General features: G+C 47.4%; 1 pseudogene across 1 annotated transcript; it reads right to left on the bottom strand.

Moving 5' to 3' along the window:
- Window positions 1–236: 236 nt before the first annotated feature.
- LOC144093992 (uncharacterized) lies at window positions 237–16,278 on the bottom strand (annotated as a pseudogene). Its single transcript, XR_013306368.1, has 3 exons — window positions 16,256–16,278; window positions 13,738–14,939; window positions 237–2,430 (listed from the first exon to the last, which is right to left on the bottom strand). The product of XR_013306368.1 is annotated as an uncharacterized LOC144093992 (transcript).
- Between the last annotated feature and the right edge of the window lie 967 nt (window positions 16,279–17,245).

Raw genomic sequence — 17,245 nt, 5'->3', positions numbered from 1 at the left:
GCGTCTGACGAAGAATTTACGTCACCAGCCGAAGTTCGCTGGGTCCGCGAGAGGGGTCGCCATATGCACGTCACTTTTACGCTATTTTATGGCTTATGAAATCTATGCTTTCTACAAAAAATGACATGTTCGCTATCACGTGAAGATAACATATTCGTCTAGCTTCACTTTGTATATTCCCCTTTAATGTCGCTATAACGACCCCCATTAGTTTAGGGGGAATGACAGCCGTCCAAAAAGCCGTTGTCAGTTTTAATGCCACCAATGCAGCATATGCATCAATACAAGCTTCGAAAAAGACAGCTACAATAAGAAACCAATGTTCTGCATTTAGCATACTTTAAAAATTAGCACAACCAAAATCACAATGACGCAGTTTGGACTTTGACAGAAGGTGAGCAGCGGAGCAGGAAATGCTCGCGATGACAAGGCAACTATAAAGGATTACGTGATATGCGCTTTGGTGTAACAGTCAACCATGCAGCTGCTTTTATGGTTACCCAGACCAGCGCAGTTTGATTCAGTGTGATTTCATCAGCTCACTGCACAAAATGAAAATAAAGGCACACACAATGAACTACCCCATACAAAATTTTTTTACAGAGTCTATAGAATGTCGATAGACAGTCTATAGAGTCTATCTATAGGGCAAATGTAGAGAACAGTCTATATATAGGCAATACAAATCCTATAGACAGTCTATAGACTCTCTAGATTTATGGCCATACACTTTTAGTAGACTTTTGTCTATAGACAGGCTTTAGACAATGAATATACAAAAAGAAATATCTATAGAAAGGCAATAGAGCCTACAAGAAGTCTATAGACTGTCTATAGACCATTTTTATAAGGGTCCAACAACTACAAAGGCAAAGAATTGATTTCGTCAACCAGAATGGAAAAAGATGCTCTTTAGGGGAAGGAGCACACTTGTAAGAACAATGTTAACCAGTAAGCCTACTGCACTGTTTAAATTTCGAAATTCCTCGAAACATTTCAGCTCTGTTCACGGAGACAATGCAGCAATTGACGACCCCGTTTCTTTGCATCACAAAGCAGATTTTTTTTACACCACATCGCTCGTTTTCTGAGCCAAACTGTGCAAGAAAACTTTATCATCGTTGCCACGCGAAAACTTAGATGCACACCAAACCCAAAGTGACTCTGAACATGTTTCGCGACAATGGCGCTCAGTTTTTTTTTCTTTCAAACGATAAGCATATACGCCTGCATTCTTTTTGAGTATTAGTGTAATAAATATTCCAATCTTGCAAAATGTTCACAGCATGGAATTTATGCGCGACATCATAAATTTTCTTTACTGCTGTAAGCACGCAATATAGACAAAGTTTCGGTATAGCCGGTCGTATACAGACTGGCCGTTTGTTATAAGCGGGTATGACAACCGAGACAGAGGAGAGTAAAGTAGCTTTGGTCGCTATCACGGTACTCTACGTGGCGCCAGCACCACATGCTGTCAGAGTGCAGCCACCCCATAGTCCACTTTACTCCCCATGCCATTCGCGGCAGTCATGGGCCCATGGCATGGAGGAAGGACAGACAGGAGACGTCTTGTTTCATTCGTGGCTCTCGTGTGATTTGATCAGCACAGAGCGGCCATATTGAAGGCGTGAGAGTATCGCTCTGTAATGGCTTTAAAAGTACCAGGGGCATCTGAAAGAAGTCATTTAAAGAGAAAGCAAAACCGACTGAAGCTGATTACGCAAATCAAGCTGATAACACAATATGACGCGGTCAAAGCGATGAGCTTATAACAGAGGACAGCGCGATGAGAGCGCGCTCTTTTGCCTTTTATTTCTTACGCTCCCGTTGAAGTGCAGTAGCATGACTTTTACACGTTTGTCACTAAGAGCAGAGGAATACGCTCTAAATAAGGAAAATTGGGTGTTTTAAAGAATGGACACACATCCTAATATGACTTTTGGAGGCTTAGCTCCGACTCGGTTAGGCGCTATGACAGTGTAGCTCAAGGCTTCTCAGATATCGTAGACTATCGCGAGAATCCGTAATATCACGTGAGACACATTTCTTTTAGGCGCCTCTGACATCGACAGCCTATCCTGAATGTCCTTCCTCTGTGCTGCAGAGCGTTGCGGGCCGCAGGCTTAACTGCGCCTTCGCTTCTGAAATGGGTCCAGGCATCGCAGCTACTCCTCCGCGCTGTACCCGAATCTGTGCTTGAGGCTGAGGTACATGTGCGGCTTGGCTCGCAGCTTGAAGAACAGCATAGTGGCGATGGCGATGGCGAGCACCACGGTGACGGTGATGAGTAGTCCCAGGGCGACGCGCATGGCCACGTTGATCTCCTTCCAGCCAGGATGCTCCAGGGCGACGCTCTCAGCGCACGGCATGTCGGCGCTGTTCAGCTTGGCGATCAGCCTGCCCTCCAGTTCCTTGGGGCTGCCGCACCTGCGGAGTGCACGGTTCTGAATGATCTCGGGACAAATTGCCCAATAACAACCGGCCAAACAGTTTTCGCAGAATGTGAACAGGCTCATGAACATGTCAGGTGACTTTTCCTGAACATTTTCAAGTAGCGCGATATGCCGGTTTTCTTCAACGGATCAACTCAAAGGGGCTGCTTTCAATTGTTTTGTAGCGATAGCTACATAACGGTAGTATTTCGAGCTTTCAGCGTGGCGGCGCCGCCACGCTGTCACGTGGTTCGTCACGTGGTGCGGAGCAGCTGCCGGCGGCGCGGTGCGTGGCTGATCACGTGGTTCGTCACGTGGTGCGGAGCAGCTGCTGCTGCTGGCGGCGCGGCTCGCTGGCGAAACCGGTTGGGAGGGAGAATTGGCGTCATCGGTTTCGCCAGCGCGCCGCGCCGCCAGCAGCAGCAGCTGCTCCGCACCACTGACAACCTTGACACCACTGACACCAGTCACTGACAACCTTGTACACCAGGTGATGTCTTTCATGCAAGATTTTGAGAAACGCATGATGGCGACGCTAAACACGTTCCGCTCTGAAACTCAAACGTGGGTGAAGAACATTTCTGACCGCGTGGCGGCGCTCGAAACCCGCCAGAGCAATCTGGAGGCCAATGTCGCGCAATTCCAAACTAAGATTCACGAGCCTCTCCCCAGAGGTCATACGCCACCCACTGCATCTTCCGCTCTCTCCGTCATTGCCCAACATGGCTGCGACACCCCTACGCATTAAGGAGTGGCAGTGGAACTGCAGGGTTTTTCGCTCAAAGCGAGATAACCTGCAGCTTTACTTACAAACCCTCTCTAGCCGCGACGCCCCAGCGGTCATTGCGCTTCTGGAAACTCTGACGTCAGTCAAGCTCCAAAACTACACCGCATACGAACCTTCTACCCAGCCACAGACCAGGGTCGCCACGCTCGTACATCGCAATCTCACTGCGATAGAGCACCCATTAGAGGTAGACGACATAGACGGTCTCCTGCTGGAGCTTCTCCCTCCCACACGCAAGTCACTTAGCCTCTTCATCCTCAATCTCTATAGCCCCCCAAAAGGTCCTCCTGCCCCTCTTCTTGCGGCTTTCCGCAAGACGCTCTCGGTCAGTTCGAACAACTCCCTGTTGGTAGTGGGCGACTTTAACGCCAATCACATCAGTTGGGGGTACCGCAAGAACTGTCGCAAAGGCACCTCCCTGTGGTCATTCATTCAGGACGAAGGCCTCTCCCTTTTGAATGACACCACGATCCCCACCCGTATTGGTTTTAGTGTTCAGCACAACACCAGCCCAGACCTCACAATTAGCAAACACATTCGCGACAGCCGATGGATCAACACGACACACTCCTTTGGCAGCGACCATTATATCATTTCCACAGAGGTCAATATCTCTTCCATTACCTCGCCAAAACGACGAGGGACACAGGTGGTGGATTGGGACAAATTCCGCCAACTTCGGCGCCTAACCCCGAACACCATCACGGACCTCTCTGAATGGACCGCCAGTCTCAACCGCGATGTCGCCCGCGCTACCTCCACCATTCCCGAACCTGAGGACACGTCGGCTGCTGGCAGCCGGCTCCTCCACATGTGGGAAGCACATGCCAGCCTGCAAAGGCGCTGGCTCAATCAAAAGCACAATCGGCCCCTGAACGCCGTATCGCTCATCTCGTACGCGAGATTGAAACACATGCACGCGACCTCGCCCATCAACAATGGGGACAGGTCTGCGATCGCATGAGTGGTAATTTAGGCCTCAAAGACACCTTGTCCCTCCTCAGATATCTCCTTGACCCGGGTCACACGAAGGCCACCCAACGCAAGCACGTCACACGCATCTTGCACCAGCTCCCCCTCTCAGACGATGCACTCCTCCAAGCCCTCAAAGATCAATATCTCACCATCACCCCTCCCACCCCCCTCCCCCCGTACACGGGAGACCCCAACCCGGAACTCGACGCGGACATCTCTCCGGCGGAGGTCCGGGAGGCCATGCACAAACTTCGGACCACGACCGCCCCCGGCGCTGAGAGTCACCAACAAGGCGCTCCGCAATCTCGACGGCCAGTCCGTGGAGGCTGTTGCAGACTTGTTCAATCACTGCTGGCGAACGGGAACCCTCCCTTCTGGGATGAACCAGTTTCTTAAAATGGCCCTGGGTCCCCACTGGGCATGAGAAGATTGATGCACCGACTCCAAAATGATTTTTGAGTGATTTAATTAAAGCATCTGGCTCGATGCCGCTTACGGGACAGAAGCTGGGCTCGTCGTCGCCGGGGCTGAGTCAGCGTGGTGTGGCACGGGCTCGATGAATGGCTGGTTGTCTGCAGCGGCCGGGCTGGGAGTTCCTCGTGGCTGTGCTGCCCTCGTTCTCGGCTGGTCGTTGGATGAGCTTCCAGGCGTGGAGGCGCGTTGGCGAAGGTCGAACGTTAGCGACGGCTAGACCCCGGGCTCAGGTCAATGCGCAGCCCAAGTCTTCTGCCTCGCTCCGTCTCCGGCCCTCTCGTCCACTCGCCCCGATCGCTCTCCTCCTTCCTCCCGTCGGCTTCCGCTTTTAAAGCCTTTGCTTCTTTCTTCAGCCGTGGCCGCGCCTTTGTCCACCCCCCCGTGGCTCTCGAGGGGTGCATAATGACGGGGACACTCAAGCGTCGTTCGACAGGGCCGTCGACGGTTACCATATATGGTAATGTTTCTCCGCCACAACCAAATATGGTCATGTCTCTCCGCTGCGACCCCACGCCAGGACGGCGCGGCCAACCGTCTCCAGGAAAAGTCACTGACCGGCTCGCCGTGGCACCGGTGCATGTGCACGAATCGTCACACTTCGCAGTGGACTCATGCCCGCATAACTTTCATCCCCAAGCCAAGAAAGCCTCTTGAGATAAGGAATCTCCGTCCCATTTCCCTTACGTCTTGCATCGGCAAGCTCTTTGAGCACGTCGTCCTTGGTCGCCTCCAGGAACACATGGATGACAACCTCCTCTTCCCCCAACGATGGTTGGTTTCCGTCCCCACCTCTCCACCCAAGATATCATGCTTCAGCTCTCAGAAGATGTCCTCCACCCCCAAAACACGAGGCGCACGCGCGCGGTCCTGGCCCTGGATCTAAAACAGGCATTCGACAATGTACATCATTCGGCCATCTTGGACGCCCTGTCGTCCCTACACGTCGGCACTCGTACCCATCAGTACATCTCAGCCTTCCCCCGCCACCGCACAGCTGAAATCACTTTTGGCTCACCCTCCTCCCCTGTTTACACCCTCGGTAGCCGAGGTACCCCTAAGGAATCGGTACTCTCCCCGCTTCTATTTAATATAACTCTCATCCCCATGGCAAAGCCTCTTTCAGCCATTCCCGCCCTCTCGCACTCTTTATATGCCGACGACATCACCCTGTGGACCTCCACGGGTAATGTCGGCACCATTGAAGAGACACTACAAGCGGGGGCAGATGTGATGACCTCCTATGCCCAACAGGTCGGCCTTGCATGCTCTCCTACAAAATCGGAACTTCTGGTCCTTCGCCGCCCTCGGGGAAGACTGACAAAACTTCCCCACCTGGCATCGATGTCACCATTGATGCCACCCGCATACCAGAGGTAGACAAAGTTCGCATCCTGGGAATGGTTCTCCAGAACAATGGCAAGAACACTGCCACAATCACTAAGCTCACTGCTACCGTTCAACAAACCGTTCGCCTCATCAGACGAATCGCTAACAAACACCGAGGCATGCGGGAACACGACCTCCGCCGCCTGATCCAGGCTTTCGTCCTTAGCCGGGTAGTATACTCCCTGCCCTATATCTTCCTCTCCCGAGTAGAGGAGAACAAAATCAACTGCCTCATCCGTCAGGCGTACAAAGCGGCCCTCAACCTCCCCCAGCACACGACGAATGAACGCCTTCTTAAGATGGGCGTACACAACACCCTCGCCGAACTCGCCGAGGCCCATCGATCTGCCCAACTTGATCGGCTCTTCTCCACCCTAGCCGGCCGTCACATTCTTGACGCCATTGGCCTACACCCCCCTGGCTATTATACCCACACCTTCTCCCTCCCACACCGCACACGGGACCTCATAACCATTCACCCCCTCCCCAAGAACATGCATCCCGAGCATCACGCGGCTCGTCGTGCTGCTCTGGCTGCAGCCCTACACAAACACTATGGCGCACAGCCGGAGAGCGTCTACGTCGACGCAGCCTCTTGCACCTCCTCTTCCGCCTTTGCCCTGCGGCGGTAGTGTCCAATTCGCACACCCCTATTACGGCAGGCACTGTCATTGCCTCCACTCCTGCGGAAGCGGAGGAGGCAGCCGTAGCCTTAGCCATCGCTACTACATCAGCGACCCACATTTTCAGCGACTCAAAGACCGCGGTCCGTAACTTTGCGAAAGGCCGCATCTCCGAACCCGCTTTCCGGCTTCTAAGCCGGTCTCCCGCCCCTACCCGACCTATTCAGCTTCTCTGGGTCCCGGCCCACGCCGGTCACCCAGGTAACGAGGCGGCTCATTCTTTAGCTCGAGGTTTCGTCAGCCGAGCAGGAGCCGCCGACGCCTGGGGAGACGCTCGAGATCGAATGGTCGCGTATCACGAGATCACTCTACACTACCGTGAGCAACGGCTAACGTATCCCCCTCCGCACAAGTCTCTCACTAAATTGCAGCAGGTGACGTGGCGACAGCTACAATCCCGCACCTTCCTCTCCCCTGCCCATTTAGCCCTGGTTCACCCGGGACTGTTCACGCCAGTATGTACCCTCTGCGGCGCTCCGAAAGCGGATTTTGCACACATTCTTTATTCTTGCTCTGAGCTCCTTCCACCAGCCGATTGGCAACTCACAGACCTCGAGCGATGGGAGGCTGCGGTGTCCAGTTCTGACCCGGCTGCCCAACGGCAGCTAATGGACTGGGCTTTGGAAGTCGCTGAGAAGCATCACCTTCCGGCCACGACACGCATCCAAGAGCAATCCCATCACTAGGATGCAACAATTCAGGCTTGCTCTACTTTATAAAGTTTTTCACCACCACCACCTGGCGAAACCGAGCTGCAACAGCTGTGCGCATGCGCCGTGTCAAGTGGGACGAAGATGAAGAAGGAACGCCCAGCGAAACGGAGCGGCGAAAGACTGACCTTGAAATTCAACTGAGCAAGTTCCACACGGCCAGATGCAGCTATCTCGTCACTTCACGTTTAATCAGAGTTAAACCACCGCCAAATTTTTATGAGAAAGCCATACCCTGCGGTGAAATTCTGACCAACGCTTCCTGCACGCCGCAACATCTAACTTGTAAAGTAGTTCTTGTCCTCGCCATAAACAAAGATGAGAAGAAATCACTGCCCTATGCGAAAAAAACAAAATTTACGCGGTAAATTTGGTTGTTCAGCACCATGCGGAACGTGGTGCCAGGCATGCATACTGCAAGCGTTTGTCCAGTTTTTTCCGGAGATGGGAAGCAGAGAAAAATCTACGTTAGAGCTTTTAACCTACCTGATCAATCAGGATTATTCGGAAGAAAAATACAGATGGCTGAACAGCACAAAGAAACGAACCGCCAAGGGCAAGGGGTAACAGAGCTTTCTTTGTTTCTAAAGTAGCGCCACGCCATTCAAATGAAGCCTCCGCTGTTCTCATGTACCCGGTAGATTTTCACGTGCATGCCAGCAATATTTCCGCCACTGCAGCGTGTTTTCGCCTATTTTGGTCGCTTACTAAAAGGATGCTTTCCACGAGTACTTTTTTATGATTAGTCCTGCGCACATATTATCTTGATATAACCAATTCTCTATAATGAATCCCTCTAAAATGTCACAGAGCTGGGGGTGTATAAAGTAAATAACCTAACCCCTTCGGAGTCTAATTATTATGCAGTGTAGTTGATGTGTTAATCATTTTTTAAGGTGGACGCCAAAATTGCAGAGAAAAAATTGCCACTTTCCCAGGTGACTGATTGTCATTTTCCCGGCCTGTCCTGTTTGGTTCATATTCTGAGGGAGCAGCTTTCGGCGTATAAAATATACTTGTATTGCAAAATCATTACTCGTCCCATTACGAGAAAAACCGCGGCGGCCTGTGCGTGTGCGTGTGCGTGTGTGTGTGTTTGTTTGTGTGTGTGTGTGTGTGTGTGTGTGTGTAACGCACGCAGCGCCGTAGCGCTTTGCGTACGCCAGCACTTGCGTACGCACCGCTAAAACTGTCTAACACTGCACAGTTTAAAACGAGAAAGATTAATGATGATACCTTGCAAGCATTTAGAGAATTAGTTCAGGAGATCGACTGGTCTCAGATTATTAACGAGCAAGATTCAAACTTTAGTTTCAATCTATTCTACTCTAAGATCAAAGAGCTCTACTCAAAGGCATTCCCAGTGTATTTTTGGAAAAAACATAAAAGGGCTCGAAAGCCATGGATGTGCCCCGCGCTGTATGGTAAGATAAAACAAAAAAAAATAAATTGTATGAGGACTGGCTGAAACACAAAGATGAGTTAAAATCTAAGGAGTTTAAAATATATCGCAACAAAGTTAATGCAGAACTAAGGAAAGCTAAACGTGAGTATTACAACCGTAAATTTCACAGCGCGGATCAACCACAAAAATTTTGGAAGGTCTACAAAGAAGTCACCAATATGACACCTGAATTCACTTGTCTCTCGGAGTTAAACACGCAGGGTGAAACACTGTGTGGTGTTGAACTTTGTGAAAGATTTAATAGACATTTTTTGACAGTTGCAATGGACCAGATGCGGGATAGATCAGATTTGGATCCAGTCACTTACATTAATACTTGTACACAAGGCACGCTTTTTTTACACCATACTGATGAAGGCGAGATCAAACGAGTTATTGATTCTTTAAAGAGCAATAGTGCTCCAGGTCCTGACGATATTAAGCCACTGCCAATCAAGTCAGTAGCCTCAACTCTAGCCTCCCCACTTGCACATATATACAATAGTATCCTGCGCAGTGGACTTTTTCCAGGTGAGCTTAAAATCGCACGGGTAACAGCGATACATAAAGGCGGCTCAAAAGACGATCTTAACAACTACCGCCCCATATCGCTAATAAGTGTTTTTGCGAAAATTTTGGAATGCCTTATACATAAACGACTTGCTGCATATGCAACTGATTTTCATTTAATCTCTCCTAAACAGTTTGGCTTTTGCAAAAATAAGTCGACTGAAACAGCACTAATTCAGATTAAAGAGAAGATAATCGAGAATATCGAACAAAAGCTTTTTACAGTTGGCATCTTCCTCGACTTAAGGAAAGCGTTTGATTCCATAAACCATCGCATACTAATCGAAAAACTAAATGCTTATGGAATTCGGGGACATGCCAATAACTTAATTCAAAGCTACTTAAGTAATCGAAAACAGTTCGTTAAATTGGGTGATTGCGTGTCCGAATTGAGAATTATAAATAAGGGTGTACCACAAGGGTCAATCTTAGGTCCGCTTCTCTTTTTGTTCTATATTAATGATATTGAAAATATTCCTTTCACTCAAGACATACTCTTGTATGCTGATGATACAAATGCTTTTTTTTTTCGGATCAAAATTGAAAGAAATAGAAGAAGCAGCAAACACTTGGCTATGTAACTTATCGAACTGGCTTATTAGCAATGATTTGCAGTTAAACATCAAGAAAACAAAATATATCCTATTCCGAGCAAGAAACACACCTATTGACTACGAGATTAATCTCACCTTCCACACTGAAAGTTTGCATCAAACAAAAACCATTAAATTCCTCGGTGTCCACTTTGAAGAGTTTCTGAGCTGGAATGAACATGTAAATCATTTGAAATTAAAAATGTCGAAAGTAGTTGGAGCATTATGGAGGGTGAAGAACCTGATTCCAACTAGGTACAGATTAAATACATATTATGCAATCATCCAATCCCACTTAACTTACTGTCTTTTAATTTGGGGGAAAACAACTAACGGTAACTTGCAAATGTTAACAATCATGCAAAAGAAAGCCATTAGGGCTCTGGAAAGCTTAAATTATAATGAGAGCACAAGGCCTTTTTTCAAGAAACATGGGATTTTTTATCTTGAACAGCTCTATTTATACAAACTTGCAGTCTACATATACACCCAAAGGAAACAAAATTCTCACAGCTTTGATAATACATATCTCATGAAAAATGACAGTTTTTGCTTCAGGAAAATAAATTACATATTACCACGTTTACGAACAAATTATGGACTACAAAGTATGAAATATCTTATTCCCAACGCTTTAAACGAGAACGCGGTGTTAGCTGAAGCTATCAATTATCATTCTATTAATACACTGAAAAGATTTTTGCGCGAAATTTTCATTGTGTGGTAGTAGTTGGTCTCACGGTTTTTTGTGAATTTCTATAATGTGTACTTTCTTTTAGAACGACTACTTTCTTTTCGAGTAACTATACTTGATTTATGTTCATCATACTTATTTGTTGTACATTATTGATTATAAGTGTCTCTCCTGATGGATTCTGTATTTTCTGATGGTTTCCGCACAGGGTTTTGCTAAAACGGTTTTTATTTTGTTTAAATATTGGCCCGAGTGATGTGCACAATTTCAAACATCATGTTAAATTGTTTTCGCTCAAAGTGCTTTGTTCGTTTTTCTTCGTTAGTTTATTATTTGTTTATTCGGAGTGCATCGCTACCAACTTTGTTATGGGGTCAGGGGACCCAGCCAGGTACAAGTTTTGTACCTTTTGTCCCCGGCCCTTAGTTTTCTGTACTGAGAACTAAAATGTTAATAAACACAAACTCAAACTCAAACATGTCGGTTGTCTATATATGTACTCGCCACTGGTCGACCTCCCTGTCACGCCAGTCTTCCGGACAACATTCGTACAAAATTGTGATGCAACTGGTAGTCGTACAACGTTCCGGGTGGTCCCGTATGATTTCTCGTTGCATATAACTTATATAAGGTAGTCAAGTTAGAAGCTAGCTTGCGACAGGGATTCAAACCAACGTCATATGCACCTTCAATTGTATGCCTTCTCAGACTCTTTACCCCTTCTGTTAGTTAAGGCGCGGTTGAGGCGTCCATTGAAATGTCAGACAGTGATTGCGCCATTTCCTTTCCTCAAAAAACTATTTGTTGCAACCGTTTGTCGAGCAGTGCTCCGGGTGGTGCCATGCGCGCGCGTTTGTGTGGGTGAGTGTTAATGCACCCAGGGACAGTAATGATTTCACATTATAACGCGTGAGCCGTCTTAAGTGTCTTTGCCGATTTTTGTTTACTCCTGTCCTAAGATTCTCGTAAAAAAAAAATGGTACATTTTAGATAACTTGTGCTCGCAAAAGAATCTGTTGGAAAAAGGAGATGTGCCGAACTAGAAATACGATTTCCTGCGTTCATTTCATGACCCGCCGCGGTGGCTCAGTGGTTAGGGCGCTCGACTACTGATCCGGAGTTCCCGGGTTCGAACCCGACCGCGGCGGCTGCGTTTTTATGGAGGAAAAACGCTAAGGCGCCCGTGTGCTGTGCGATTTCAGTGCACGTTAAAGATCCCCAGGTGGTCGAAATTATTCCGGAGCCCTCCACTACGGCACCTCCTTCTTCGTTTCTTCTTTCACTCCCTCCCTTATCCTTTCCCTTACGGCGCGGTTCAGGTGTCCAACGATATATGAGACAGATACTGCGCCATTTCCTTTCCCCCCCAAAAAACCAATTATTATTATTCATTTCACATGCTTGGATTGAGATAGTCTTATGTAAATGTTTTGGACTTTAGCACAGTTTTATTGCCCTCACCTTTGCGGCAGTTTTGGTTTTATACGGGGATTTGGTAATCTTCATATCGCGCATGAAATTAAGGATGGAGCATTTGGAGTAGTAAATAAAAAAGTAGCCTCCTCTGCCCATCTGGTGTGCAATGAAGAGTGCTTTCCACGGAAAATTGCGGAAATGCCCGGGATTTATGAGAACGTTTTCGTCTACCTATACCTGGTTAACCCTGCTCTCAGCACGTCGACATACCATTCACGGCTCCTGCAGGTTCCACAAAGGCTCTTGTGCAGCTGCGTTTGTCTGGGGTTGGCATGAGTTATTGTTATTTTTTACTCAAAATTACGGTTGGTTCAGCACAAAAAAGAGAAATATCTCCTCAGAGAGGACATAATGAGGACAAATATGAATCCGTAAGCGGTTGAAAATTGCTTATTAGTTCTGAGCGCATAAAAGGCCAAAGTATGTTTAGAATCGGCTAGGGTGGTAAGTACTTTTTTGCTCGAGCAAATTTACGCTCGCCATTACAACCGGAACTCCGCTCACTTGTTCGCTGCAATTAATCGAAGTCGTTTTGTGTGGCTATCCGAGAAACATTTGTGAGCGTGCCTGCTCAGTGATAACCACGAAGTAGGCTACCGATTACTGTGAATGATGTTATGAGCCAATCATCTTTTGTAAGACACGAACAAAGGTTATGAAGCGTTCAAAGAATCCAATTTATTTTGTTTCCTGGAGCAGAAATCTTACACAGGCGAGGTCGCAAAGCTCCGTTTTACAAGTACAATTGTTTTCAGATCATTTAATTTTTTCTCGTAAAAGCAGTTGATGGACACTGTAATTGAAGTGATAAACAATTTTGAGATTGTACCATTACAAGTGTAAACAGAAAACGTCGCTTAAAATTTTCTTAAGGACCGATGATACGATGCGTGATTTTGCGTGGCTTTGCAAAAAAGATGATTAGCTGGAGTGAAATGTCTCTGAATGCTGAAAGAGGATTAAAACATCGTAGAGGCTCACCAACTTGGCAACACAGAAAATACTCCCGCTGCATCTTTGCTATTTAAAAAAGGGGAAATTAACAGATCTGTATTTGCAGTGATTGCTACAGCAACACTTTCTTGCACACTATCTTGACGCTATTACATAGTTTTTTTTTTGAAAATGAACACCAGAGCACGTCTTCAATTTTCTATTATTAGTGCTATCTAGAAGCACTAGAAATGGTTGTAAGAAAAACATAGTCAAATGTTAAGGTGAGTAAAACGCGCCTTAACATAATTTTACCGCGATCTCAGAAACAGACAGAAATACTTGGGAGACTTGTTCTTGTCCATAATGGTGTAAACGTACAATCTTAAGCCACGGAGCAATTTAATTTTACAGCACTAGATCCATTCAAAGTGAAAGCTGAAATTCATTCGTAATGCACACAAGCAAACTGACTTAGATAAAAAAAACATGGCTTGGAATCGTTTTTGCGCAGTACAACGGCACTTTGGAAGCCTTTCGGCTGTCTGAACATAAGGAATTGAACAAAACCGCATACCTTAGCTTCCCATCGATGACATCCCTCTTCACAACGTGCGGCATCCATTCGAGCTTGCAGTCGCACTTCCAGTCGTTCTCTGCGAAGTCCACCTTGGTGACGTAGTCCCAGCGCAGAAGGGACTCTGGCAGAGTCTTCAGCGCCGTCTGGCGAGCGTAGAACTCGTCCACTTCGATCTTCCCATCGCTGCCGTTGTACGTGAACGCCCGCCTGTCGATGATCGCCAACCTTGGGCAAAAGCTGAGATCTATAGATTTGAGACTCGTGACGTCGCTGAAGGCGTGCGCTTCGATGGTGGTAAGGTCTCCCATGTACTTCAGCGAGAGGCTTCTCAGGGAGGTCAGGTTGTAGAAGCTGTAAGGCTTGATCACCGTGATGGGGTTCCTCCCCAAGTCGAGGTGAGTCAGCTGTCCGAGACGGTGCAGACCCCTGAAGGGAACCTCATCAAACCCATTACCGCTCAGGTCCAGCCATTTGAGGTTGGTCAGGCTGTCGAAGTCGTTCTGCCTGAGCGCGCTAAGCCCGGTACTCTGAAGGCTCAGCTTTCTGAGCGAAGTGAGCTTCACAAGCGCGTTACCGTTGAACTCCATGAGCGAGTTGTGAGCCAGGTTGAGCTCAGTGAGGTTGTCCAGGTGGTCGAAGTCCTTGGGATAAAGGGTGGACAGTTTGTTGTAAACTGAGGTCGAGGTACTGCAGTTTTCGCAAGCCGTTGAACACCTCTTCTTCGAGCGATGCCAGGCGATTGTACGAGAGCGTCAGTCGGTTCAGATCGGTGAACATTCGCAGGGCCGTGAATGCGATGAACTGGATGCGGTTGTGTGACAGGTCAAGCACGTGAACGCCTGGAGCGGTGTAGAAGTAGGTGTCCAACACGTGGTGAGGTTGATTCCAGTCAGGCTCAGTTCGATCACGTGGTTTGGCAAGGCCAGCCTGTTCAGATTGGATATGTGTTTGTAGGAGCAGTCAATCTTTTTCGGGACGGGCGTCGGTGTAGCAGCCGCATTGATGCGTATTACAGAGTTCCGTCGGGGTTGTCAGCGGAGGGTTAGGTCGGAGTGCCTCTTTCGTCCCGTTAGCTTCCGAGTGTTCGTTGCCACCGGCACTGGAAAGAATATTGCCGAGGAGGTTACACCGCACATTGCTCGCAAGCAAGGCGAACAGCAGCACACAGGACGCTTTCTGGTGGGTGGCCATGCTATAGCCTGCAAAACACCGAAAGAAAAATAAGACAAATCATTATTTGCACTACATCCTGAACTCACATTTCAATAACGCATGCCAATATCCCAGCTCAACACACCAGGACGATAAGCAATGTTGTATATATCATACCCCGTTCCTACCGAATATGCAAGGCACTGTAACAATGTGTCCGAACCTTACTGTCAGCAGAGTTGGGCTTTTATGTGACAAGCCATCTGAAGCACGTTAATAAACCTAAATTTTAATATACCTTCCCTGCTTTGGCTGCGACTTTTTCTTTCACTGAAAAAAAAAAAGAGAGGAGGGGTGGGAGTCAAGGGACAGAAGATGCAGGTTAAGAATCGAAAAGACAGCGCCAAATATTGAGCCAGAAACAGGTAGACGACGACTCGATGTGTCAGCTACTTCTTTCTGGCCTTGTATTTTGTGCTTTGCTTCCTGTTCTTAAAAGGTCACCAACCTGCCCAAGTTTCTGCCTTAACTCATGTACCTATCGCTTATTCCCAGTGGTTGGAAGGAGTGAACCATGCGATCAATTCTTCGGTATTCTGGTGTTAGTATGCGGCTTGCACACTGCACGTAATTCTTGGTGTACACGTCACAGAACCAACATAATTAATTCATTTACTGTACGGCAGTAAATATTTTCTTCACTAAAACCTAAGCGCACCTCTTCAGCTTCCAAATGCAGCTAACAGAACTATTCAAAGTACGGGACTTGCTAGGCCCGCGAAAATAAATTAGGCCCACGAAAATAAAAATACACGTGGACTCTTTGATTTACGTATCACTTCGGCGATGGCAGAGCGGCAAGCCGCCACGGGACTGGCTGGCGCATTGGTTGAGTCTTCCTACCTACCGCGTTGAGTTAAAAAAAAGAGCGGGAACCGGGACGTTTAATCCGATTTAATTAGGGCAATCGGCCGCACAGGAGAATAATTTTATGTTTTTAAGAATGCCCGGAACGTATAGATAGAGTTTCCGCGGTAAAAAGACGAGTTCAGATTCCTCTTTAGTGCACCTTTAGCGTTACACCTATCATTTTTCTTTCCATAGCTCTCTGCGCTGTCCTTAACTTAAACTAAGCCCTTTTTTTTAGCTTCCAAATTTCTGCCCCTCAGATGAGACCGGTAAGATACATCGGTTGTATACCTTTCTGCTCAGGAATATTGGTAAACTGCCATTCATGATCTAAGAGAACTTAACACAATTTCAGTGCTCCTGTAGAGAAAATGAATCAATGACATGAGGAAACCAGCGCCCTTCGTTAGAAATTATCTTTCAAAGCGGATAAGAAATATTAAGCCAAGCTCACGTTGGCGAAGGGCACTCTCCTCTGATATAGTCTCTGGAAAAAAACAAAACGGGGTAGTTATCACTTTTGTTTGTGGCTCTTACTTCGTGTGATTCTCGATGTTTAAACTGGACGGTTCTCAGTTACATTTCTACTTCACTGCTAAAAATTGCTGAATATAATTTCAAAGCGACGCAATTCGCAACGAAACTTCAGCGTCGTGAGGTCAAAGATCCGGAATATAAATTAATCTGAGGACTTCCGACGGGTTTCACGGTATTCTGTTGAAAGAGAATGCTTCTTGCATGACTAATTGCTAATTTGGCATGGCTAATACTTAGCTAATTCAACAGTTGACGGGATTCACATTTTGCCAAGGGGAACACGGAAATAACAATCCCCACCGGCATAGCCGCGTTATGATCTCGAATCTCGACAAAGCGCATCAATAATTTTCGCCCCGCCGGCCGACGTCAAAGGCGTAGGCGTTTTGAGCGCTTCATGCCTCGCGCAAGCTCAACTAAGCCAAAACTTGGCTGGTTTTCGGAGCATGCAATCGTTCTGAGAAGTTCTTGGTACACGATGGCATTGAACAATACTCGCTTGGAGGTTGCAATCTCAGCTTAGGCCCTGCACAAATTAATAAATAGGTCAATTGTGCACATTAAAGAAAATATTAAAAAAAAATAATTATTCTTATTACATGTCCAAAAGACTATGTAGTTACATTTTCACGCGTCATTTCCGCAGGTTCAGATTTTTTCTCCGGATAATTCAGTTAAGGTTATCCGCTGTACGGCGGAAGCGGGGGGGGGGGGGGGTGGGGGGGGGGGGCGTTGCCACATCCGTAGCAACGTCAAGAGGGAAAATTCTGCATACCATACGCCACACGCGGAGCTCTGGATTAACTCGAATGGGTTTAGTATAAAATGTTTCGTGCACCGAAATCTGCGCCCCGTACCCGAGTTGGGAAGCAGCAACGCCACATGGATACCTTTCGCCTGAGTAAAA

Source organism: Amblyomma americanum, chromosome 6 (assembly GCF_052857255.1).
Source record: "Amblyomma americanum isolate KBUSLIRL-KWMA chromosome 6, ASM5285725v1, whole genome shotgun sequence".
In the NCBI taxonomy this organism is placed as follows: domain Eukaryota; kingdom Metazoa; phylum Arthropoda; class Arachnida; order Ixodida; family Ixodidae; genus Amblyomma; species Amblyomma americanum.
Note: the sequence above shows the minus strand (reverse complement) of the source record. Positions and strands in the feature narration are given on the sequence as shown.